The 14,541-nt window shown below is 36.8% G+C and overlaps 1 protein-coding gene across 2 annotated transcripts in view; it reads right to left on the bottom strand.

Moving 5' to 3' along the window:
* Nucleotides 1-14,541, bottom strand: part of ndst1b (N-deacetylase/N-sulfotransferase (heparan glucosaminyl) 1b) — a 94,114-nt gene that overhangs the window by 64,351 nt on the left and 15,222 nt on the right. The window lies entirely within an intron of this gene.

Raw genomic sequence — 14,541 nt, forward strand, 5'->3', positions numbered from 1 at the left:
AATGGGGTGTAACGGTACACACAAATTATGGTTCAGTATGTACCTTGGTTTTGAAGTAATGGATCAGTTTTCAGTAAAGCAGGGGGGGGGGGGGGGGATTTTTTTAATTTTTTATTAAGCAGTGGTTTACTGAAAAAACTATGGCTCTGTTTTAAAACAAAAAAGTCTGTACTACTGCAACACAGTCAGTTTATAGTGCTTTTGTAAATGGGGGAAGAGATTTTAAGTTTTTCCACTTTTGTAATAGCCTACTTTAAAAAAATAAATAAAAATATTCTGAATTATTGCACTCCCCTTCTATTGCGTGCCATTTAATATACAAGGTCGGCAGGCAGATTTAAATGGCATTTGTTTTATAATACTGAGTTGAATAAAACGGGAAGAAAAAAGAAAATAAATTTCAAGGTTTACAATGAGATTTTTTCTTCTAGACCTATTCAACTCTACCGCAGTCAAATAAAAAAAGTAACACAAAACTACAATAAAATCTATGCATATATCGGATCTAAATTTGATTAAAAATTGAGGATCGATTTTTTAATCTAATCGTGAGCTCAAGAATCGATTTGAATCGAATCCTGAGGTATCAAAAGATTCCACCCCTAATGCACATGCAGTCGCTCCATTCAAGTCTGTGAAGTTCTTCATGCAAAATGGAAATACTCGTGTGACTTTCTAACATTTACAGCTAAGAATACAACCATAAAATGTAAGTTGAGCACTGAAGAAAACAGGTCTCAATGCATTAAACAGCACATGCATCTGACATCTGATGTCTTAGCAACAACGTATATCAATATTAATGCAATTGTCCAATCCTAGGTGGGAAACTCAGTTTCAAATTATGTTCTGCATATTCAGTGGTTAAAACAATGCTGCATTTGTTCAGTAACATGCATGCCAAACCAAAAGACCAATGCTGAGAACTTTTGGGTAACAATACGTGTACCATTACAGATATAAAATTAAAAAAGTTGGGCAAAAAGCATGTTAATCTGGAGTTAAAAGGGTAGTTTACCCAAAAATGAAGTGTCATTTACTCATCTACACAACAGTCTAAACATCTGTGGAAGTTTTATGGAACTGTGGAAGAAGATACTTTGAGACGAAGATGCTTTTTTAGCGGTTGAAAAAAAGCGTTTTTTTTTTTTTGTTTGTTTGTTTGTTTTTCCAGAAAGTTAATGGTAATCAAAACTTATTGGTTACTAACATTAAACATGACTTATTTAATGTTCCACATAATAAAGAATGCCATACAGGTTTGGAACCACATCAGGGTGATTAAATATTGACAATTTTCATATCCCTTTACATAACCATACTACTCTATGATTAACTAACTAACTAAAAGACTGCAGTGGTTGAGTCACTACTGTTCAATAGCTTGCAGAAGCTGCATCAAGAGATCATTTGGAGTATCTAAATCCAGTTACTGCCCTCAAAAGCAAGTCAGCGTGCTGCAAGATATATTATATGAATAATTCAAGCAGAATTTGCCCTGTTTTGATGCTCCACAGCTCCGGCAACCACAGGTCAATTTATCCGGTTCCTACCGGTGCAGTCAGGGAACTCTCAGCCTGCAAAAACTCTTTAAATTGAGCTTTCATGCATGAGCTACAGTACGCATTGTTGCCCCTGACGGGAGAAAACGTGAATAAGGAACTCGCAAATGGAGTAAAATCCACATCAATATCAATGCTGAGATGTGCATTTTATTTCCAAAAAGATACATTATCTTAGAAAGGCCACATTACAGCAGCGGGAGGGGAAAAGTGCTGAATCTGAGCAGTTGGATTGAAGCCACTGAGGGATTGGCAATGACACTGTGGCAGCTCTGGATCAGTGCCAACTGGTTCCTCCAAAAGAAAAAAAGAAAAAAAGAAGTCATATCTTGCAGTCTGTCATACTGGCAAAGAGGCAAGATCAGCATGCTCTTACAGCTCAGCTCCAAAAGGGTTAATGTAACGGCGATCTGTCCAATCAGGACACAAGATATCCAGTGGAACGCCATAAATGCCGACGCACAAGTGCTCAAGCGTAGGGTATCGTTCTCTGCTCTAATGACTTCTCTCTAATCAAGAGCCTCGCATGGAGAGAGTCTTGAGTGGCAGATTACAATCAGAGGTGCATGAAATCTGCACCGGGTGCCGTCATCAGTCCTGAGGAGCGACAGGCAGAAAGAATGGTTATTGCAGCTGTTCGGGGCCAAGACCCCTTATATATCCGGCTGGCAAAGCCACTTTAAAAGAGCATCGAAACACAGTGTAGGTGAGCACAAGGAATGGAGCCAAAAATAACAACTTCACACTTCACTGGTGCCTGTCTGAACAGCTGAGGCCGTTCCTCGCCGGCTTACACAACTGCTGCAGGCTCGCTTTCTGGACAAATGCAAATCGCCGGGTTATTACGGGAGCTCACGACTTCCTCAATCCTCACAGACAGAACAATGAACTTTATGAAGTATTATTGAAGGCAATATCAATAACAAAACAACATTCAAAATAATAAATAATAATAATAAATCCTAGTTCAGAATTAGAAAAGTTTACATGAAGCTATACCATCTGAAGAGAGCTTTCTGACATTTTTGTTACCTCAGCAAAGTAGTAACGATATAAGTTTTTTTTTTTTTTTTTAAGTCTGCCAAATCAGTCATGCAGTGTGACCATTGTGCAGATGCATAGGGAGGAAAAACAGGAAATTATATTATAGAGACCATTGACCCCAGACAGTCTCTTATCAAATACGACAAGGCAAGTTCAGGTTTCAAAAATGCCCTGTGGTGTGCCTCCCCAAAAACATATTTATGAATTAATAACTGTATTTAAAAGATTAAAGATTTAAGTACAGTCACGTGTATTCAGGGTGTAAGGAAAATGACGAATAACATTTTCCAAGCACCTTGAATACATGTGACTGTATATTACACAATCATTATACTCTAAAATCAAAGTAAAAAACTCAAAACTGTTTGGTATAAAAAGTTTGTATAAAAAGTTTGAGATGAATGCAGAGATTTGAAAGCTCAAGAGTCTTTACAATGCATGTAGCTAATTTTATTAACTCCCAAGTAGGAGTTATTTGCTGATATAAAAAAAAAAGTGTCAGTAATTTATGAAATAATTTTTTTGAACTATGCACTGTAATATGTCAAAAACATCATACGGTTCAGATAGTCATGCGTCATATTTGAAAGGTCTCACAGAGAAGAATACAAGCATAATTGTTTTGGGCTTCGACTAAACTTGAAAGTGAGTTTTTGTACATGAAGCCCTGCAAGACCCATGTGTAAATAATATACGGATGCAGTTGTGTCACGTTTTGGCTCGTATATTTATGAAAAATGCTCCGATTGTTATTTAAAGCAGATTCTCACGATTAAAATTAGTCCAAAATGTGTCGATCACGAGATATGCCCAAATGTAGCCTAATTATTATTATTTTTCTAAAAGTGTAAAACGTTTTCTATCAAACCTAACTTTTGACTCTACTTTTTATAGTTTTGGAGTTATAAGTCTTTACTTCCGTCACAAAAAAATCCTTCAGGGCTTAATCTTTATCTTTGTTGTTTGTCATTCCTCTAAATTTACTACGCCGGACATCTCCCCATTTTCTAAATATGATTTGTTGTCATATAGTTTAGACAGAACTGAGATTAGGACAGGGAGAGGAGTACAAAACTTTCTTAAATTGGCTGCACATTTAAGGTAAATTTATCAAATTCAAGCCTTCGGCCTGTCATCTCTTTTCCTGTGCCTCTTGCCAAACAGAAGTTGCTTTGCTCTTTATCACAGTTCATATCCCTGAAGCCAGAATACCCCTACAGAACCACATACCACAATATAGCCATTTCCCCTGCTCCCCCGCGTGTGCAAATGCCAAGGCAAGATGTTACAGAAAAAGCATTCACTAAACAGCTGCTCAAAACTTTTGGGGTGGTTTGTTATCTAAAGCCCTTTCTTTACAATGACAACGGTGAAGTATTACCTTCAGCAAAAGGCATTTATGCTTTTCTGCTTCAGACAGAAAATCATTTAAAAACTGACAAAATGTCACAAACATTGTCCCAGGGCTATGACTTCGATATTCCATCAACAGCGCGGCTAGATTTCCATTACGCTTCATTATTCTGTGACCAAGGGACAGTTGACAGGAACTCGAGGCAACCAATTTCTATACCATTCAATACTTTGCATTCAAAAGGTTTGTGTCAGAGTTTGAGTGTTTTTTAAAGAGTCTGAAGTACGCAGGCCAGGCAGCCATAATGAATTTAAAGGTAGGGTAGGCAATTTTTTCATAAACACTTTGCCATTCTGGTAGAAACTCTTCACACCCTGATAGCAATAAATAAAACAAGTGGTCAAATATATATATATATATTTTAAAAAAAATATTCCGTAGAAGTCTCAGGACAAAAAAAATAAATGTTTGTCCAATAATTTTTTTTGGTCCAAATGCAATAATTCGATGTCCTACCTGCCTGTCAGCATATGTACTTCCATACCTCCACACACTGCTTGCACAGACACCAGTCACACCAGTAACCGTAGTAACCGTAACTTAGAGACGGAAACCGATGATGTTCACGTCCTCAGACTCAGATTTATGCGTTTCTATGTCAACACTATCAATGCCGAAATGAATCTGCAGCAGTCAGGTGGTACACGTAAAAGCTCTTTAAGTTGTTTACGTTCATTATTATTGTAATGTTATGCGTTTTGAGATATGAGGTAGTTTAACGTCCCTTATGACACTTTGATGAATCTGCTCTGACTCTCTGCGACCTGCGGGTTCATGTGTTTTGGAGGAGGACGTGGCTTTGGAGATGCTCTGAAGGGAGTAGGGCTGCGCAATATATCGAATTTATCGAAATATCGCAAATGTATAATATAGTCGCAATATGCATATCGCAACAGCTTGCAATAAATGGGGTCATGAACAAAAGACAAAGTTTTTTAGCTTTAATACGTATCAGGATATATTTAATTCATACAGTGAAAACTAAGCAATGTTTTATTTTTATATTTTATGATTCAGTATCTTTTATTAAATAAACCTAATGTAGGATAACCTGAAACTCTGTGGTTTACACTGTTAAAATAACACTTCTTATGCTACAGTAAAACACTGATGTTCACTTTCAGAAGTTAGAAGGATGTTTTCTTGTCATAAAAAGAATGTGAAACATGTAGCTTATATCATTTTAAATATATTTATATATAAAGATAATTTAAGTTTATTTTACACACTTTAAGCATTATCATATCGCATATCGAATTATTTAAGGAGTTATCGCATATCGCATTTTTTTTCAATATCGCACAGCCCTAGAAGGGAGGGTGGGATCTAATGTTATCAAAGCTAGCTTGCTTTTGCTAGCAGCACCGAAATTGCCTACCCTACCTACCTTTAACATGCAGAGAGGTTAGCCAAACCAATCAAAAGAGTGATTTATAATAGCAAAATGTACCTCTACTGTGTTTGGTGAAAAACTGTGACAATAGGCTAAGGCCCCTATAGTAGGTGAAAAACAGTATGTGACAAGAGTAGCATGTCCAAATTCTCATTACTAAAAAGAGTAGGCAAAAAATACCTGATTACCTATTCTTCTGGCGAGATTATGGGAGAGGATTTGTGAATGGGAGTAAAGCGACATAACTGATGCTGGTAGGTCACATGATAATGACAACATGGCGAATGTAATATCCAGCATTCATACTACTACACATATTCTATCTATATATTCTATATATATTCTATATATTCTATCCTATATAGAATATACTTTTTTAGCAGTTGCACTTTTTCAAAATAAGTACCCATTTAATAGTAGCCATGCAATTTCGTACACAGCCAAACACGCAAACTAAAACACAACAATAAAAAATAAAAACCAAAACAAACAGAAAAAAGTACGTCCCTTTTATAGATCCCATAAAATTAACAAGATGAGTATTTTAATATTTTCTTAAAGACAAAACCTATACCTTTTAAATGTGTCGATACAAGTTTAGGCTATGTTGTCAACTTTTGTAGTAGTACACTAGCTAGCATATAGACACCTCGGAGTAAACAGACATGGGCTAAAATACCTAAAACTTCGATTTCATGAGGTATCTCTCACTCGGCAGCATGTGGTAATAACCGTTTCGCGCTCATTCCTAGCAGTGGGAACAGAAGGAATGAATACATTTAGTAAACATTATGTCTTGGGTCACTGCACAGAGCTGGTCCAATCATTCCCTGGTGCAAGATACCCATCTTAGATATCAGTGAAGTAATGGTTTTTCGCCCCCTAAATCCGGGAAGGAATGCAGCTCACAGCTGTCTGGCTGGATCAGCAGCTGAAGCGAGAGGAGCTGGAGCCCTGACAGCTCTGGATCCATGCGTCGCTGGCTTGGCCTTCTCCACAGCGGACCCTGGCACGACTCCAGGTCCTTTCCCAAAACCAGGTGGTGGCTTATGAGCGTACCGAGACAGCACCCTGCCTGAGCCTTGTGCAAAGAAACCCACCCTAAGAAAACCTCTGCATTATGATATATATTATCTTCTATTCTTATTACATTCAAGACCATAACAAGTCATTCAAAGCCAAACCTTATCTACATCAGCCAGCTGGATAACGCAATTCACAACAATAAAATAAAACACATGTGCATGATCAATGAACGCATGTAGTGAAAGTGTATTGGGGTCATTGGGACATCCTTTCCCTTCACTCAAATGTTAAAGTTCAGTCATGATACTTCAGCAGGTATAATGTTTGAGCTGTTCCATAATATGCAGGGATAATAAGTGCCACTTAAATGGGTAGTTCACCCAAAAACGAAAATTTGTGCAATCATTTACGCACACCCTCAAGTTGTTCCAAACCTGGATGAGTTTGTCTCTTCTGTTGAACACAAAAGAAGATATTTTGAAGAATGTTGAACCAGACAGTTGACAGTAGCCATTGACTTTCATAATAGGAATGTGAAGTCAATGGCTACCGTCAAGGCGTCAACTGTTTGGTTGCCAACATTATGGCAAAAAAAAACCCCCAAAAACAAGGGCAACGACGACAACGACACATCAACAACAACATCAAATTCAAATCTATTATTTAATAACTTACAACAAGTCCTCTGAATCCATGCAACAGCTTTGTGTCCCAAAAAGACCAAAATACAATCATTATTCCCTGATAATCTCTCATTTGAGTGTGTAGGCTATTCAAATATGCCAAGTGAAGATGCATCGTGCCAAGTGTGACACCAACAGCGAATGCCAGTGGTACTTGTGTGTCATGGAACTGTGCAAAATGTAGAAACTTTTTTACAATACCTTATATATTATTCAAAAATGTTTTCTATTTCTCACACAAAGCTATCATACAGATGTAGAAAACTTGGAAGTCATTTAAGACTTCTCTTAGGGGGCTTGACATTACCTAATTTTTCCTTTTATGCACCATGAATGAAAGCAAGTGGATTTCGAATTTCAATCCGTTTAACACATCTGGAACGTCTTTCTGATTAGATTATTGTACAAAACCAGAGCCATTCTTTGTAATTATATCAATGAGATTGAATTACCACATGCAGATGAATTTTAATTAAAGATCAAAGGCAGATAAACAAGCCAAGAAACAAAACTGATTTTAATTTTCCCAACTTTGATATACAGTAGATAGAGGACATACACTCTAAAAAATATTCAATGCTGTTCACTATATTTTAATATTTAATTTTGATTTAACACCTTTCTATCAGGTTTCTCAATCCAAACACGATAGCATCATGATTCAATTTCCCATTATGCTTTGCATGGGGCTGGATAGGAAGAGGAAATGTTAAAATAAAGTGTTATTTAATGCATCAAAAATGATGGGGAGACTTATTAATGTTCTATTATGTTGGTATTTATAATATCATTGTGGTGAAGTGTTGAGTGTGCGCTTAGGTTGAGGACCTGCTAACAAGTCAAGTTGCTTTATAAAAAAAGCAAATTAAAAAAAAGCAACTACTATGGGAATGTCATAGATAAGTTCGATATTCTAGTTGCCAAAAGTTATAACATTTAAATTAAAGTTATATTTAGCTCTTTGGCTTGATTCAATCATCTACCGTGTTTCCACACTTTTAAAACATGTAGCAAATGAACTGAGTAGCAAATGAACTGAGTAGAAGACAATAAAAGACAAGAAGGACTCTCTGCTAGGTCCCACACATGAGAATCAAAGCTAAAAACGCTCAATTATCATCACCCAATAACAGTTTCTCAGTAGGAGGGTTTTGTGTAGGTAGGTGCACATCTCTGGAGAGGAATTCAACTGAAGAACCACCTCCAGAATGCCATGAATAAAACCTCCCCAGACTAAAATGTGGTACGCGAGTGCTTGCTTTTTTATTTCTTTCACAGATCGCCCCTGAATTTGGACTTTTTTTTTATAAACCACAAAGGCTTTTGAGAATCACAAATCTTTTTTGCCAAAAGTACTTTGGCTAAAGCTCTCAAGAATCCCCCATCATTGCTGGCATTCACAAACAGCAGGCACCTGACTAGTGGGTGGTGAAAAATAAAGCTATAACAGTAAATGCTTGGCTCCATTACATTCCCTCATGCATCCTAAATGGAGTGATGATAATAGCCCAACAGATTTTAATCAATTGCACACCAGACAGTAATGCATAGCTGCCCAGCGATGGCGTGAACTTCAAACCACAGCTTCTCAAAGCATATTTGAAGAGCACGAGTTCCAGCAGGACTTCTGAGACATATAAATATGCAGCACACTTTGCACACGAGTATAGTCTAGTGATGCATGACACATCAATATCATATCTGTTATCAGCTAATATTTCAGAGCTCTTTTTTAACTATCTGTATCGGTTGATATTAAATATTTTTACATTTAGATTGCATTTGTAAATAAATTACCTGGGTACATTTCGAATTCACCTCTCTGAGTTTACAAGAAGGGATCGATTCTAAAGTGGTTTTGGAAACAATTTTTGACCACTGCCAAACACTTTACGGTAACTGTTCGGAGTAAAAATACGCAGGGATGCACGATATATCAGCCATCGACATATGTTCATTTTTAATGTTATCGTTATCGGCACTGTAAGACAATTCGGCCAATAGGCCTATATTAAGCCCATAAATAATGGATTATTTCCTTCAGCTGAGACATGTGTCGCCATGATGGTTTTTCTTGAAATATGATTGGAATCACTTCAAAAAGGAAAATACAGTTAACCCCCTGGGGTCGGCAAACGCGCGGGCGCGTTTTGCTCGTTTTTTTTTACATAGCAGCAAAATAGACCTAAAATACTCAGTCAGTTTTGGTCATACAGCCTTAAGAAATATGAAAAAATAATCTGTTAAATGTCTACTTTTTTATGTGTCCACTTACAATCGAAATAAAACATTGTGCTTTTGTAAAATAAAGAAAGTAAACAGGGAGTGCTTTCTGCCTCTCCGTCTCTGTGAACTTTTTTTCTGAAGCACTTCTCTAAACTCAAATAAAACTCAGCGAATACTATTCACTCAGACATGAAATATATATCTCTATAATCATTTAAGTGTGTAGTTTTAAATTATCTAATTCAAAACTAAAAGAAATATTCTCTGTTTATGTAATCTATATATAAAGAGCGAGAGATCAGCCGTCCTCATTATCTTTCTGCCAGCTCATTACTCTGCTAATGTGACACGCCCATCGACAGCGCGCGCGCTATTCAAATTCTAATCTGAAGCAACACATGCAAACCAGTCAACGCCCACAACAGCTGGACAACACACTCGCTGTGAGGAATAATAATATCGTGATAATCCTGGAAATGTTACCTCAAACGTGCTGGAGTAGCCGAACAACGGGTCCAGCTGCAGATCATCAGTAAGTGCTTTGTTCTAATCGCGATATGAAATGGTGTCTGTAAACCGCAAAAGACTGTTTATATTTGAATCGCGTTTCTGTGTTTGAATGAATGAACGGCGCATGCTGTTGTTTACTACAGCTCGCGCGAGTTTCGCTTTTAGCAAACTATATTGCCTACTGAGATGAGTAAAAATCGACTGAATACGTTTAAATAAAATGTATTTGTATAAGCAACATATTAAACTGCAAATTAACATTTATTCCCTAATATATAGGCTATAAAAGACCATATGTTACAGACGAAATATGAAAGACAACATTTCGTTTTGGATAGATTATTTATAAAGCTTATACTGCCACATCAAAACCTAATTTACAAGGTACAAACAAAATCTTAAAAGGTCAATATAAGCCTTCTCTATAAATTATTTTTGTGTTTTATTAGTGACAAATTTGGGGAGAGGATAGCCTACATAATCCAAAACTTTCTGAAAATACGAATGAGAATTAACTGCACAATTAGAAATGTTTACCTTGGATATTATACAATTTGCAAGCATACAGTTTGTGGAAAAATACACTTTTTTCAAGATGTTTCCAACTCTGAACCAATTATGTATATATATATTTATATATATATATATATATATATATATATATATATATATACTGGTATATATATGTATGTATGTATATATGTATGTGTGTGTGTTGTCTTTGCATTTTTTCTTGTAGCCACAGTGACACCTATGAATTGCTCATTAGTATGCAGCATTAGCAGCTCTTTGTCTTCTCCAGGTGGGAATGAGGACATTATTCATGACCTTGTTGGATCATTCACGCCCACCTGCATATTGCCTTTCCAAACAAAAAGTGTCTTACAAAATTTAAATCAATCTATTGTTTAATGTGAACGATTAGCCCGGATGATTTTCAGATCATTTTGAAGTAAATACTCTAGCCGACAAGATCCATTAGTCAAAAGTATTGTGGGAATATGTGAAGTTGGTCGTTTGTGGTCTTATATCAGAACATTTAAGTTTGAGTTTTTTGAATAACCACGCATAAATAATATTCTCTCAAAAATGCAAACATGTACATACATGTTGCTCACATATTATGATAGCCATGTTTGTGCTAAATAGAGTGTAATTACACCTTTGCCATTAATATGTTTATAAGCAACTGAAAAAAATACAAATATCAGGGCATATCAAAACATCTCAAGGACCCCAAAAACACCTTAGACTCCAGAGGGTTAAGTGCAACATGTGCAGCCGTCATATTTAATGGTGAGGCTTTTGTTTTTATAATCAGGCTCTCAAAAATTATATTCAAATTTGGATTTAGATTTATCGGCCAATATATATACATATAAAGAAGTATCGGTTATCAGCTTTTAAATATAAAGAGTTATCGTTTCGGCTAAAATTTTCATAATCGGTGCATCCTTAAAAATAGGCTTTCATTGCTGAAAAATTGCTAGAAACTGTTAACAAGAATAATATTATATCACTGCTCTACTAGAGTAAATGGGGGTTCTTAAGAAAAAAAAAAGAGAGAGCAAATTCAAATAAATTTTGAAATGGGCCGTTATGTCAGCAACAGGTACGCAATGAATTATTAGTTATTAGTAATGTATACATTTAGATAAATTAGAACTTGGACGACTATGAATTTTACTAGTCAAGCAAGTAGCCAGATTGGATGTTTCCTTAGAGTCTAAGGCTTAGACAAATATGAGTTTTTGTATTACGGTACTTATTTTTTGCAAATTTCCACATAATATGTAGGGACAAAATGCAGGACAGAAAACCATTTAAACCATAGGAATTTTCCTATTATTAAATAGGATATTTAAATGTTAAACATGTGACTGACCATGTGAGAAGCACATTTCCAGGCTCGCTCCACCAACGTGAATAAATCGTCATCTGAAAGCAGGAGTTTTATCACTGAGGAGCCATGCAAATGTATTTTTACAGACATCCCCATGAGAAACAATTACCGCCCGAACAGGGTTATAGTCCACTAAACGAGAACTCCATGTTGCATTGAACAGCCTCGTTGACAAACTATCCTCCATTTCTATTAGCTAATGGCAGCGGCTCATGGAGGAATTATGGGAACTGGCCTGCTGATGACCGTAAGCAGGTCATCTCCATCTGATCTTCCAAAGGAGCCTGTATTATCCACTCCGGCGATCTGGTTTATCAGGTGATCACCTCTGAACTATGGTAATTCAGCAAATAGCACAGAAGAATATTTTATATTGATGTTACAGTCAAACACAAATTTAATCTTATCCAAATCTTTTCCATATCAAATCCTGTAGTCCTCATTTATATTAAACTAATCTTTGAATGGGGGAGCAGAATGACTGACCGCCTGCTTTCCCAGCACCATCTGTGCCCAGGACAGCGAGCGCTCGACAGAGTAAAAGATATCGTGAGAAATGCTGCTTGTCATCTTCACGGGCTAACAGAGCCGTCTACAAAGAGACACACGGGTTTGTTCCCTTCCTCTCGGCCTACATTTATCCTAACAAATACAGACAAGCAGAGGAAAGGAAAAATTTCCCACACGAGGTTGATGCTACATATCGGAAATGCCTCTGGGTGCCGTTCAGTAAAAAAACTGGAACAACAAAGGCGAGCATGTAAAAAATTCAGATAGGGAAATGAAAGCAGCTCGTGTGTCAGCATTTCATAAGCACATGTTGGGAAGGAAAAGGTTAGTGGTAAAAACGCACTTAGCCATTCTGTATAATTTAATTTTTTAAGATGCAGATGCCTTGGTTGGAGTTGTGTTCTATAGGAAGCAGAATCACGTGAATCGAAACGTGTTTGGACCAGGGGACTTAATTAAGCGCTAATCAATTTTGAATATGCATAAACATGAGGTCTCATGAGATGCCACTAGTGATAATTATATAGAGCTTAATGAAGAGATCAGAGGAAGAGACACAATGATGATCCAACCTCAGAGATCCCTTGAAGCGATATGAAGTTGAGGGCTTTGTTAAAGATCACAAAATCAACTCCATTCAATGACAGATTCATATTTCATGTATATTACTGATCAAAAGTTAGGAATATTTAAGAATAATTTTTTTTTTTATTAAAGGAGAACTCCGGTCAATTTTAACATTGAGCTAAATTTTTTGTAAATTTGGAGTGCTGTCAATACAGAGAACAACGACAAAAATCGGTGTTGCCTACACCGTGTTATCCTCTTTTTAAAATTTGCACCCTATTGACTTGAATGGGGCAAGTTTTAAACCTGCTTTTAGCCTCTTAACATCCTTAATGTTTCATTACAAGTGCCCAGCCATGTTGAGTGATTCCTTCAGAGTGAACACGAGTGAATCTGACTGCAGTAGATGTGAAAGACATGAATAAAAATGATGTTATATCAGCCAGCGCAAATACCTGTATTTAGTTCCTGTTTTCGGTCGAAGTCCAAAGTAGTCGATTGTCGAGTTGAAGCGCATAGGTTTAGTTACTTAGATCACGCGCGTGAACTCGACAATCGACTACTTTGGACTTCGACCGAAAACAGGAACTAAATACAGGTATGTGCGCTGGCTGATATAACATCATTTTTATTCATATCTTTCACATCTACTGCAGTCAGATTCACTCGTGTTCACTCTGAAGGAATCACTCAACATGGCTGGGCACTTGTAATGAAACATTAAGGATGTTAAGAGGCTAAAAGCAGGTTTAAAACTTGCCCCATTCAAGTCAATAGGGTGCAAATTTTAAAAAGAGGATAACACAGTGTAGGCAACACCGATTTTTGTCGTTGTTCTCTGTATTGACAGCACTCCAAATTTACTAAACATTGAGCTCAATGTTAAAATTGACCGGAGTTCTCCTTTAAGTGTCTTATGTCCACCAAGGCTGCATAGATTTTTTTCTCTCTCAAAAATACAGTAAAACAGTAATATTGAGAAATATTATTACAATTTAAAATAACAGTTTTCTATGCATTTTAAAAAGTAATGTATTGCTTTGATGGCAAAGCTGAAGTTTCAGCAGTCTTCATTCACATATATATCAGCCACCATATTCAGTATCAGCCTATATATGTTCATTTTTAATGCTATCATTATCTGCCCGATAAAAAAAAATATTATTTCCTTCAGATGCATACTTGTTCGCCATGATGGTTTTGAATGGCATGAAATATGATTGGAATCACTTCAAGGAAATACAGTTAAAGGGATACTTCACCTCTGTAAAGATGAATGTGTATTTAAAATGGGTCATTTATGTAGTAGAATTGTGAAATTATTTTTGAATTTGGAGCCTTCTAGACTGAGAAAAGCCAGAAAAAGTATTTGTGGCTCATGTGGATGAAAGACAACAACTCCCAGAATGCACTTGCTTCACTGCCCTACGAGGCCACGCCTACCGGTAAGAGAGCGCAGTTAAACAACTGGCCGTGACGAGTCTACCCGGGATTTCGAGACCGCCTAAAATGTTCGGGATTCGGCTTTTGCGTTCTACAGTCACCATTCATTATGTTTACTGTGGCGAGCAGGACGAGACTGAGGGCCGCGGGAGAACAACGCGAGGCCGGTGGCGTGATTACTGATGAGCGACACCTGTGAGACGTCTCGTATCTCTCACGGAGGAGCGGGAATTTTCTTAGCAATGTTAAAACGCACATTA

Source organism: Phoxinus phoxinus (genome assembly GCF_949152265.1).
Source record: "Phoxinus phoxinus genome assembly, chromosome: 17".
Taxonomy (NCBI): Eukaryota; Metazoa; Chordata; class Actinopteri; order Cypriniformes; family Leuciscidae; genus Phoxinus; species Phoxinus phoxinus.